Raw genomic sequence first — 11,213 nt, forward strand, 5'->3', positions numbered from 1 at the left:
TCATAGCCTATGTTGTTGTTCCCTGAAGTGAGAGCATTATAATATGTTCTTACTCCTCTTCTTCTTACACTTGAGGAAGGAGGGAGTGTCTGGCTCAACTCTGGTAGCTCTGTGTGATGAGGGATCAACATGCCTATCAGAACCTCTGCAAAATCTCTCTGCAGATCAGTCTTTCTGTGGTTTCCATGACCTGTGTTGATGTGATGACACAGATGATTCGTAAAGTGGTGAAGTGACTCCTGTGACCAGGGGCTGTTCTGCTCCTGGTGAGAGCACAGCCTTCCAAGGGGAGGGTGGGACCATTGTGTACATGGTCTGTCTTGGCCTCTGCCATGGGCCATTTTGTTCCGTGTTTTTGGTGGCCACCAGCACAGAAGACCAGCTCTTTCTTTCTGTTTAGAGAACCATATGTTCATCATTAAAGGAGCAGCACTAGAGACATTTTGTGGTTCCAAGTGTTGGGTAAAGATTTAATAGTTCCGACAGTGTTGGATTCTCATGTCTGCAGTTAGCTTCTTGCCTTCTGAATTACTATAAAGACTAATTTGCACAAATCACAGCCACCGAGATGGGGAAATTTAGGGAGTCAATAATTAATGCCATCCTCTTCCCTCCCCAGTTTTAGAATTAAAGGAGCCAGACAGTCAGACAAGGAGAAATTAAAATAGCCGCTTTATGATGCAGCAGCACAGTTGTGGTTATGGGTTCAAGTCAGCATCAGACTCATGGGACACAAATAGGTTTCAATATTATGTTTAGATGGCTTTATAGCAAGACCCATAGCAGGAGTTACAGCAGACACAGCATCTTCATATTATCAAGGGGCCTGGCAGTGACCCACATACCATCCCTTTTTGCCCTGTCTCCCAGTTGGGGTATACAAGGCTGCTATGGATGAGAGTCAGGGTTTATGGGGTGACCTTGACACAGAGAAGCCATAGTTCCTTTTTCTTATTAATGTTTTATATTATTCAAGTCATTTGCAGTTCTAAGACCTGCATGTCAACCCACAGGTCCCCTATCCCAGGTGCAGAGCCAATCAACAAACAGTGGAGAAGACACTCCCCATTTGTCTTAACTCTCCTGTTTCTTAGGAAACATTTAGGGAGACCAGGTTTTCACAGGCCTGATAGTAACCCTTTCGTCTCCATTGCTCACTTAACATGTTTCAAATTGAATATGTTCAATTCCACTTGATCCAACTGATCCTTTCCACTTCAACCTGCCCCTTTTGTAGGTCTCCCATCTTGGTATAGTTTGGCTCTGCCTGCCAGTCACTCAGGCAAAACACCTTGGAGTAATCTGAGGTTTCTTCTCTTTCATGTGCCATGTCCATTGCTGCCACCATGTCCAAGCTGCCATTCTCTCTGGTCTAGATTATCCCAGGAGTTGCCCAGCTGGGCTTCTGCTTTCACCCTTGTTTTTTGCTGTCCCACTTCCCACTACTCCCATCAGTAGGCTGTTTTGAACATGGCTAACAATCAAAGTGATTCCTAAAAAACAAGAAAGGAGAAGAAATATATTATTCCTGTGTTCAAAGTCATCTACTGGCGTCCAGTGTCCCTCAGAGTCAGTGGCTGTCAGAATTTGGCCCTTACCGCCTCTGTCCTCCTAGGCACTCGCCCGAGTCAACCTGTCCTACCTCTTTATATCACTCATATATACACAAAAATAGATATGCATCACTTACATATCTATGTTTCCTTATTATCTGTATTCCCTGCTGGTATGTAAGCTCCACGAGGGCAGGAAATCTGTTTCTTGCTTGTCCGTTTTTCCACTGCTGTATCGCTAGCACCTAGAATAGTGCCTGGCATGTGTAGGAGGTAAATAAGCATTTGTTGAATAAGGAACACACAAATGAGTGATTGATTAGTTGACTTAGCAGCATGGCCACAGTGGGCCTTCTAGGTCTCTACCCGTAAATGAGATTGACTTTCCCACCCGATTGTCAGCGTATTAGATACCCCAGACCCTTTGAACTGTCAGACAGCTAACCATTGCCTCTGTTCTTCTGTCAGGCATGTTGGAAAGAGAGAGCTTTGAAGGGGTTGGGCAAACTCAGTTTCCGTTTTCAAAATCTCCAAGCAGGTAATTCACACTACCTCCCGTGAGTGAGTGATGGGTGTGAGAGAGGGCAGGAAAATTACACAAACTGAAGTCCCGCCACATAGATGCATGAAGCCAGAGGCATAGAGGTTGCCTGTGACACATGACAACCCCAATTCAGTAAGAAGATGCCGGCAGCCCAAGGACATGCTCCGGAGGAAGGCCAAGCCTGTCACAGATTGTTGTAGTGTAATCTGTGAGCACAGAAAGTGAGGGGTAGCACTCAGTGCACAGGTCTTGTTTTCTAACACTATTCTCTAATAAAGAAACCAGGTCTCCTTGGAGAGATGGCCATTCTAGAGCTGGGGCAAGGAATATGCAAAATGATCTGTAACCTCCTATAGTATTAGAAAGTAAGGAATTGCTCAAACAGCAAAAGACTGGGGCATATCAAAGGGGCACAGGAGTAATCCTGAAAAGAGCTGAACAAAGCTGGAATAATTTGAGCAATAAAATAAATAATGTAGTATTAGGTTATAACTGAAAGTATAAAATAAATGTCCCTGAGGCCATACTGATACAAATGACTGAATGAGTGATTAAATAAATAGGGGAGAAGAGATAAATTTTCCCTACAGAAGAATCCCAAATATTTTATGTATTATTAACATATGCAATAAAGAGGTAGAACTTAGTCCTTCCTTCTGATTTGAGTGTGGGCTATAGTTAGTGTCTTACTGAAATATATAAGGGGGAAAAAGTGATTTTTCTGGGGAGAAGCCTAGTAAACACGATGGCAGCCAGGTGGTCAAGGCTAACATCATCTGTGACGAGTCGTGTTGAAAGCTTCTACCCCTCATGTAGGGGGATGGGTGCAGCACCTGTGTAGAATTGTCCCTCCCACACCTAACCCCAGTCTAACCATGTGGAAATACCCAAATTGAGGAACAGTCCACAGAATACCTGATCATTACTCTTCAAAGTGCCAAGGTCATGAAAAACAAGAAAAGCCTCAGAGGCTGTCCCTGATGAGAGGAGCCTAAGAAGACATGAAGACTAAAGGTAATGTTATCTCTTGAATGGGATCCTGAAACAGGAAAAGGACATTAGGAAAGACACTATTAAAATCTGAATACAGCGTGGAGTTTATTAAATAGTAATTTGCCAACGTTGGTTTCTTAGTCGTGACAAATCTCCCGTGGTAATGTAAGATGGTAACAGGAAAAACAAAGGGAGGGGTATACAGGAAGTCTCTGTATTACCTTTTCTGCTTTCCTGTACATCCAAATTATTCTGTACGAAAAAGTTTATTACAAAAAGAGAATTAGTAAGCTCTTTCGCTTGCAGTCCACCTACGCTCATTTACCCTCCAACTTCATAGGCTGACTCCTTGATCCTTGGGGGAGCTTTATTGAATGTGGCCGAATAGACCTAATATAAAAATGCCTTTGATTTCACCAGGCTTTATTCTAGATGTTTCTCTTGTACATGCAAATGCTATATCCCTCGGTCCCTGCTCATTTGTCTTCAGCCTAATTTACGTTCTCTGTCCTTATTTTCCAAGATATATATAATTCTCCTAGTCTCAGTTACCACATTCAATACCACAAACAAGCATGTATTTAGATATTAATATGTATCTCCATATTTATGAGGCCACTTAGAGGAAGAAAACTACCATTGATTCGATGCCTGTTGTGTACCAAGAACTGTGCTAGGTACTGTTCCATTTGATCCAAATTATGGAGAGGATTTGAATTCTGCTTACTCCGGTAATGGGTTTTCTCTCTAAAACTTGTTGAAGTACTCAGAGTTACTGGCATTCTAATTTTCTGCATAAGATTCCATTTGTCATAGTGATACCGGGGAAAAGATATTCATGGGGTGAGTGTCGACGGTACTTAAATTTTCTTCTTTCTCTGATTCTACATAGCTGTAGGTAGTTATACTTTAGACAAGAATGTAAACCCATTCTTCATTTTTCTCATCTTTCACTGCAGGGAAGGATTTCTTTACTGCCCTGGTGTAGGTCTGTGTGAGGAGTGCGACGCTGGTTATGGTATATTGGGACAGGCGGGGCAAGGACCTGGCGCTACAGCTGCCTGCCAGGAAGGTGTGTGGGAGCTCAGTCTGATGGCGCTCTATCCCATTTTCTGTTTTTGGCCACTAGTCTTGTTGCACTTGGCTCACAGAGGCAAAGTATGCCAACAATTCTGTATACAAACACATCCATTCTGCACTTCAGACCTCTAAGAGGTCTAGTATAGAAGAGGATGTATTCATTTAACTGCTGGAGCTTGTAACCTTTTCCTCACTAGAATCCTGGTCTCATTGACCAACACACATTCTCATGGTTTTACAACAGTAAAGGCATTTTTGTAAGAAATAGTAATAAAACATCAGTTTGCATGTTAGCATGAAATTGCTCTCTTCATTGTTTCAGTCAACCTAGAGCAATTAGCTTTCCTCGCTTGTGATGTAGTGAGCAATCTTTATCACTGTTGTCATTATCTTTTTTTTAGGTTCAGGGGTACATGTGCAGGTTTGTTATACAGGTAAACTTGTGTCATAGGGGTTTGTTGTACAGATTATTTTATCACCCAGGTACTAAGCCTAGTTATCAATAGTTATTATTTCTGCTCCCCTCTCTCCTTCCACCCTTCACTGTCTGGTAGGCCACAGTGTCTGTTGTATACCTCTTTGTGTCCACATGTTTTCGTCATTTAGCTTCCACTTGTAAGTGAGAACATGTGGTATTTGATTTTCTGTTCCTGAGTTGATTTGTTAAGGATAATGGCCTGTAGCTGCATTCATGTTCCTGCAAAGGACATACTCTTACTCCTTTTTATGGCTACATAGTATTCCATGATGGAGATGTACCATTTTTCTTTATCCAGTTCTACTATTAATGGGCATTTAGGTTGATTCTGTATCTTTGCTATTGTGAATAGTGCTGCAGTGAACATACACATGCGTGTGTCTTTATGATAGAATGATTTATGTCACTTTGGGTATATACCCAGTAATGGGATTGCTGGGTTGAACAGTAATTCTGTTTTTAGGTCTTTGAGGAATGGCAACACTGCTTTCCACAATGGTTGAACTAATTTACACTCCCACCAACAGTGTATAAGCATCCCCTTTTCTCCACAATCTCACCAACGTCTGTTATTTTTTGACTTTTCAATAATGGTCATTTTGACTGGTTTGAGGTGGTATCTCTTTGTGGTTTTGATTTACATTTCTGTAATGATCATCTAAAGCTCTCTATTGAACTTTTAAAAATATGCTTCTTGGCCACATATCTAACTTTTTAAAAAAATTTTATTTTGAAATAATTTTATATTTACAAAAAAGTTGCAAAAATACTACAGAAATTTCCTGTATACCATTCATCCAACTTTCCCCAACGTTAATATCTCTAAATAATGTTTTCATTCAAGTCACTGTAAACAAAACATTTTTGACAGAGGCAAGGGAGGTGAGAGGAAGTGAACAGCAGTTTGATACTTTGAAGTTGGTAATCCCTCGAATAAAAAGAATGGTCAAAGTAAAGGCTTTTAAGCATCATGAGCTTCCATTTTCTCCAAGAATTGGTGTGGAATGGGCTTGTAGCTTTGATATAACTAATCACAGACCATGTGGTTCTTTCCCATAGACTCTAAATGTTTAAAAACTGATGCCTGAATATTCTGACAAAGATATACCTTACAATTGTCAGATGAAATGGGGGAATCCATCCAGTGGCTTTCTCCTTTTCATAACCTGGTATTCTTTTATTCTTAATCTGTCAAGAAATAGCAAAGGGGTAGCTGTGAAGTGGAAGAAGCTATTCCTTAGAGCATTGTAATTGGTGCTTGCCAGTTCATCACTCTGTAATAGGAAAATATAATCAAACTAAGATGTCCTCTGTTTGCTGAAAGGCCATGATCTTTTCTGGAGTCTTTGTTAGCAAATTGGTTTTCTCAATGATTGAAAGTTTGAAATCTGCAGACTTGTCACAACTTCCCAGGATAGGTTTTCCTTTCTTTGAATTGAATGTGGTTACTTACAACTTCCTTGGGGTAGCAGAGATAGTCTCTCATTAGACTAGAGGGATAGGTCACTGTTTGGTTTCTTCTGTTTGACCTTAAGCACTAAATTTCTTTTCTTCTTCTAGGATGTGTTGAAAAACTCCTTTGTAAGAATGTCCCTAAAGATGTGGAGAGAGAAAATAAGGTACACAGGCCATGCACTGAGTGAATAATCAACATCCTGATCTCATTATTTAATTTTGAATAATCCTAGCATTTCCAAAAGGGAAAGACCTTGCTTGAGAAGGAAAGTCATTTGGTAATTTCCTGGGCATGGGACGTGGTAGATGGGAGAGGCTGAGTCTGTGAATTGTGTCTTTTTTCCCAAAGCCAGGTGGGGATTTTAGAGTTTTTCTTCACCAATCATTGCTTTAGCAGAGTCATGGCAATTGGAGTGAAAACGATTTTAAAGTACATCATTGGCAATTATGTATATTAACAAGTGATTTAATGCAGGTGGGAACCTTGGCAAACAGCCATGCCTTTTCCAGGTGTTCCTGCTCTTATTTAGATACCCTTTAAAAAATTCTAATATGCAATGTTGGCATCATTAAGCACAAGATAAAAAGCACAGCTTTCATAAAGTAAAAATATTGAGCGTTGTGAAATCCATAATCATAAGTAAAATAAAAAGCTAAGAGTGTCAACCTGAATCCTCAAAGACTTGAGATAGCACATAAATGAGAGGCAAGCTCATCAAAGAACAGATGTTTTCTTGTGTGTCTCTGTGTGTGTTACAAATGCCCATTGATCCACTAGAATGAAATAGATAACTCATAGGTCACTTTTATGATTTACAAATATATTTTAAAATGGTTTAGTTTTTTAAAAAAATCATATAGTGTACTCTCCCTGCTATTTTAAAGAGCATGTTTTCCATGGGGCTTATTTTGTACCTGTAGTTTAGATGCTTCATGTAACAAGGATAACAAATTTTTTTTTTTTTTTTTTTGAGACGGAGTCTCGCTCTGTCGCCCGGGCTGGAGTGCAGTGGCCAGTTCTCAGCTCACTGCAAGCTCCGCCTCCCGGGTTTATGCCATTCTCCTGCCTCAGCCTCCCAGTAGCTGGGACTACAGGCGCCCGTCACCTCGCCCGGCTAGTTTTTTGTACTTTTTAGTAGAGACAGGGTTTCACCGTGTTAGCCAGGATGGTCTCGATCTCCTGACCTCGTGATCTGCCCGTCTCGGCCTCCCAAAGTGCTGGGATTACAGGCTTGAGCCACCGCGCCCGGCCAAGGATAACAAATTTTAAATACATGAGTACATACAGCCTTTCTGGCTTCTTGAATCCTAGAAATTTATGTTGCTAATTATAATATTGTGAGGAAAATGCTGTAAGAAAGCATAGGCCACTGAGATTTTGTACTAGAAAGGAATAAAGCTAGTACAAGGAAATAATTAATCCAGACTGCAGCGGGAGGGATGTGAAGTGGGTGAGCAGAACATTTGGGGCAGCTTTGAGAGAACAGCAAGAACAGCCTAGGCCACTCCAGAGTGAGAGAAGAAAGAGGGAGAAATAGCAAAGTGGAAGTTTTAAACACTGTATTGGAATTGGGTTCCCTTTGATATTTTTCAAAAGCATCCATTAAATATTTGAATTGCCTCTTATTCTTGATGGTTGAATTGATGTTTATTTAAATGAGAAACAAAGGGACAGGCTCTAGAAAAGATGTAATTACATTTTTGCTACACTAACATACAGAATCCTGGATTGGAAGTGAGCATTTCAGATTTATTCCAGAATTGAGACAAGAGCACAGGTTTATCACATTTGCCTTATTTATGTAATGTATAAGATTATAGAGTGACTAACAATAAAACATGAAATATGATCACTTTTTGTCAGTTACTCTGAAACCCAGAAGGGCACCATATTGAACTGGGATTTCAGCTTTTCAAAGAATACATGGTTTAGAGCTACATGTTCCCAGTGGAGACCCAGTTCTGTATGATATCGTGAGCGATCTCTAAAATGAAAAAGTCTGAACAACTTACTGATGTCTGATCTGGGAGGGGCAAGAAAGCTGGTGTATTAGTCTGTTCTCACTCTGCTAATAAAGACATACCCAAGACTGGGTAATTTATACAGGAAAGAGGTTTAATTGACTCACAGTGCAGCATGACTGGGGAGACCTCAGGAAACTTAGAATCATAGGGGAAGGGAAAGCAAACACATCCTTCTTCACATGGCAGCAGCAAGAAGTGCCAAACAAAAAGGGGGAAAGCCCCTTATAAAACTCTCAAATGTCAGGAGAACTCACTCTCATAAGAAGAGCATGGGGGTAATTGGCCCCATGATTCAATTGCCTCCCACTGGGTCCCTCCCATGACATGTGGGGATTATGGGAACTACAATTCAAGATGAGATTTGGTTGGGGATGCAGCCAAACCATATCAGCTGGTGATAAAGACGCTTTGACCAATTCAAGGGTCTTGTCCAGCACCAGCAGCTAAGGCTGTCTCCCCTCATGTGGACTGGGCTATGCCTGGGGGACGTAGTCAAACAGGGAGCCACAGAACTGTGGTCAGGGTTTCTCCTTGCCAGACACTAGTAATATTTGTGGACAGCACCACACCAGAGACAGATGTGGAAGACCTTGAGCCATGGTTGACAAATACCAACAAGATGGTACAGAGTAGTGAACCCAGAGGGATTTAAAATTCTTAAGTTAGGCTTTTCCATTGATGTTTTTCATTTTGGTTTCCAAACTTTGGGATATGGACTTTGTTGTGTGTGAGCTGGGCTGAGGTAGGTGGAAGGGAAGAAAAGAGATCCTGGTCTCTGTAAGGTATATGTGTTTTGTGCAAATGCAGTGCATTTCATTTCTTTTCTTTTGGAGATGTGTGATCTTTCCCTGCTGCACTAGCCTTTTAATGGTACATTGTCTCTTATTCCATTCCAAGGACACAATAGAGATGCCAATTTTTCCCAGTGGCTACTACTGCCTGATGAAATATGCATTTGCATATTTTCCCTTCTGTTGCACAAGGAGCTTGCTCGGGTTGCACAAGTGTGTTATCGCTTCCACCAATTTGCCAGTGACAAAAGCCTCTGTGAGCAGACAAAACAATATTTGAAATGAATGGGCTATTACTGGGAATATGTTCATGTATTATTGTCAGGTTTGCCTTCTAATGTTTCTTTTGTCTAAAGAAAGTCCTTGGGCAGGTACATTACACCTTCCCGGCCATTATTATATTAGTTAGTATAATCCTGCTATTTGTTCCTTTGTTCATCAATCCACCTAACCTGTAAATTAGAAGCAAGGGGAATATGAGGAGGATGAGTCATTGTCGTGTACTTTTATGCTCTCAGGGAGACAGACCTAAAATCAATGAATGGAGACACATGTATAATAGCAATAATAATAATAATAATAATAATAACCATTGGGGCATTTATTGAGTACTTAGTTATGTGTCAGGCATTACACTGTTTCATGTACTATATCTCATTTATTTGTCTCAATAATAATATGAATCAGAACTTTCTCCATCCCCGTCTTGCAGATGAAGGAAGGCAGCTTTGGAGAGGTTAATGATGTGCTTACAGTCTCATGGTGGATTGTAGAGCCTATTGTTGAGCTCTCATGTTGCCATTACAAAGGGGAAAAGCAAAGTATTGAGTAGCTGTGGAAGGAGGAAATAATTCAGGAGGAGCTGGCATTGGTGCCACATTTTGAAGACTGAGTAGCATTTTGAAAAGTGGAGAAATGGAAGATAGAGGAAAGAAGGGCATCCTCAAGAGATTGAATAGCATGAAGAAAACACAGAGCTATTGTATCAGTTGGAGAATACATTTGGCTAACTGGTTACAGAGACCTGAAATAACGGTGACTTAAACTAGGAAGGATTTTATTTTTCTCTCACATTACATGAAATTCAGAGGTAGATTGCCCAGGACTGATTTAATTGACTTAATATCATCATGGAGCCAGTTTCTTTGTTTTTGTTTTGCCATCCTTAGGTCATGACTTCTATCATCAAGGTCACTTCAAGGCCACAAGGTGGCCCCAGTAGCCCCAACCATCATGTCATAGTTCCAGAAAGAAGATTTAAAAAATGAAAGAAAGAAAAACGCAGGGAAGAGCAAAAGGGCAACTACCATCTGAGTAAACCCCATATTTTCTATTTTTTTTTATGTGATGGCAGACAGAAGTGGCCAGAAGAGGAGACAGGAAAATAAAAGTATATTATACTCACTTGCCCTCAGAGACAAGAGGTGGAGCATGCCAGACAGGACTACATGGGAAAGATGCCAGACAGTCAGGAAGCAGAGACAGGAGAGAGAAGGCTTAGACCAGAGCCTTTATTGGGGTTTACATAGGAAGAGCAAGGCAAAACTGGGTGAACAGTTTAGGGACTGCTAGTTTGAGTAATATGAGGGGCTCTAAGCTATGGGCATGGTCTCTAGTTCACCTAGTGCTTGGCCCTGGGATGATTTAACCAGAGGAATATCTTCTCTTGGGGTGTACAGGCCAGATGGAGCAGGTGGGGCTCTGGGTTGGTTAGTTTGCAGATCGTGGACATGCTGGACTGAACCCTTTGCTATGTCTAAGAATTGGCCAAGGTGTTGGTTGGGGGCAGTCTCTTCCCAGCTAGAAATGTTTTTTTTTTTTTTTTAAGATGTCAAAACATCATAATATATTGAAAATAAAAATATATACAGTATATCGTATTAAAGATTGTTTTTCCTTAAATTTAAGAGAAAAACATTTTCTTTAAAAAATAAGTCATTTCCCAGCCAATGACTTTCTATATCCCATTGGCCACCCCTATTTACAAGGTAGGGTAGGAAATACTGGCTTTTTTTTATGTGAGTCTACTGTCTTCCCCAACATTATAGGGATTCTGTTAGGAAGAAGAGCAGGACTAAGCAGTGCTTGCAGCAGGCAGAAGGAGTGCTTGGAGGAGTGAGCATGCTGTGTGTGCAAAGCAGTGCAGGAATAGTGTGCAGAGGAGGCTGGGGCCTTGCTGTGGAGGAGTTCCTTAAATGTCATACTAAGAAGTTTAGATTTTAGATAACGCAGAACAGGGAACATTTAAATAACAGAGAGCATTTAAAGGGTTTTGAGCAGGGAGTGGCTGTTTG

Source organism: Trachypithecus francoisi, unplaced genomic scaffold, assembly GCF_009764315.1.
Source record: "Trachypithecus francoisi isolate TF-2019V2 unplaced genomic scaffold, Tfra_2.0 Lachesis_group16, whole genome shotgun sequence".
In the NCBI taxonomy this organism is placed as follows: domain Eukaryota; kingdom Metazoa; phylum Chordata; class Mammalia; order Primates; family Cercopithecidae; genus Trachypithecus; species Trachypithecus francoisi.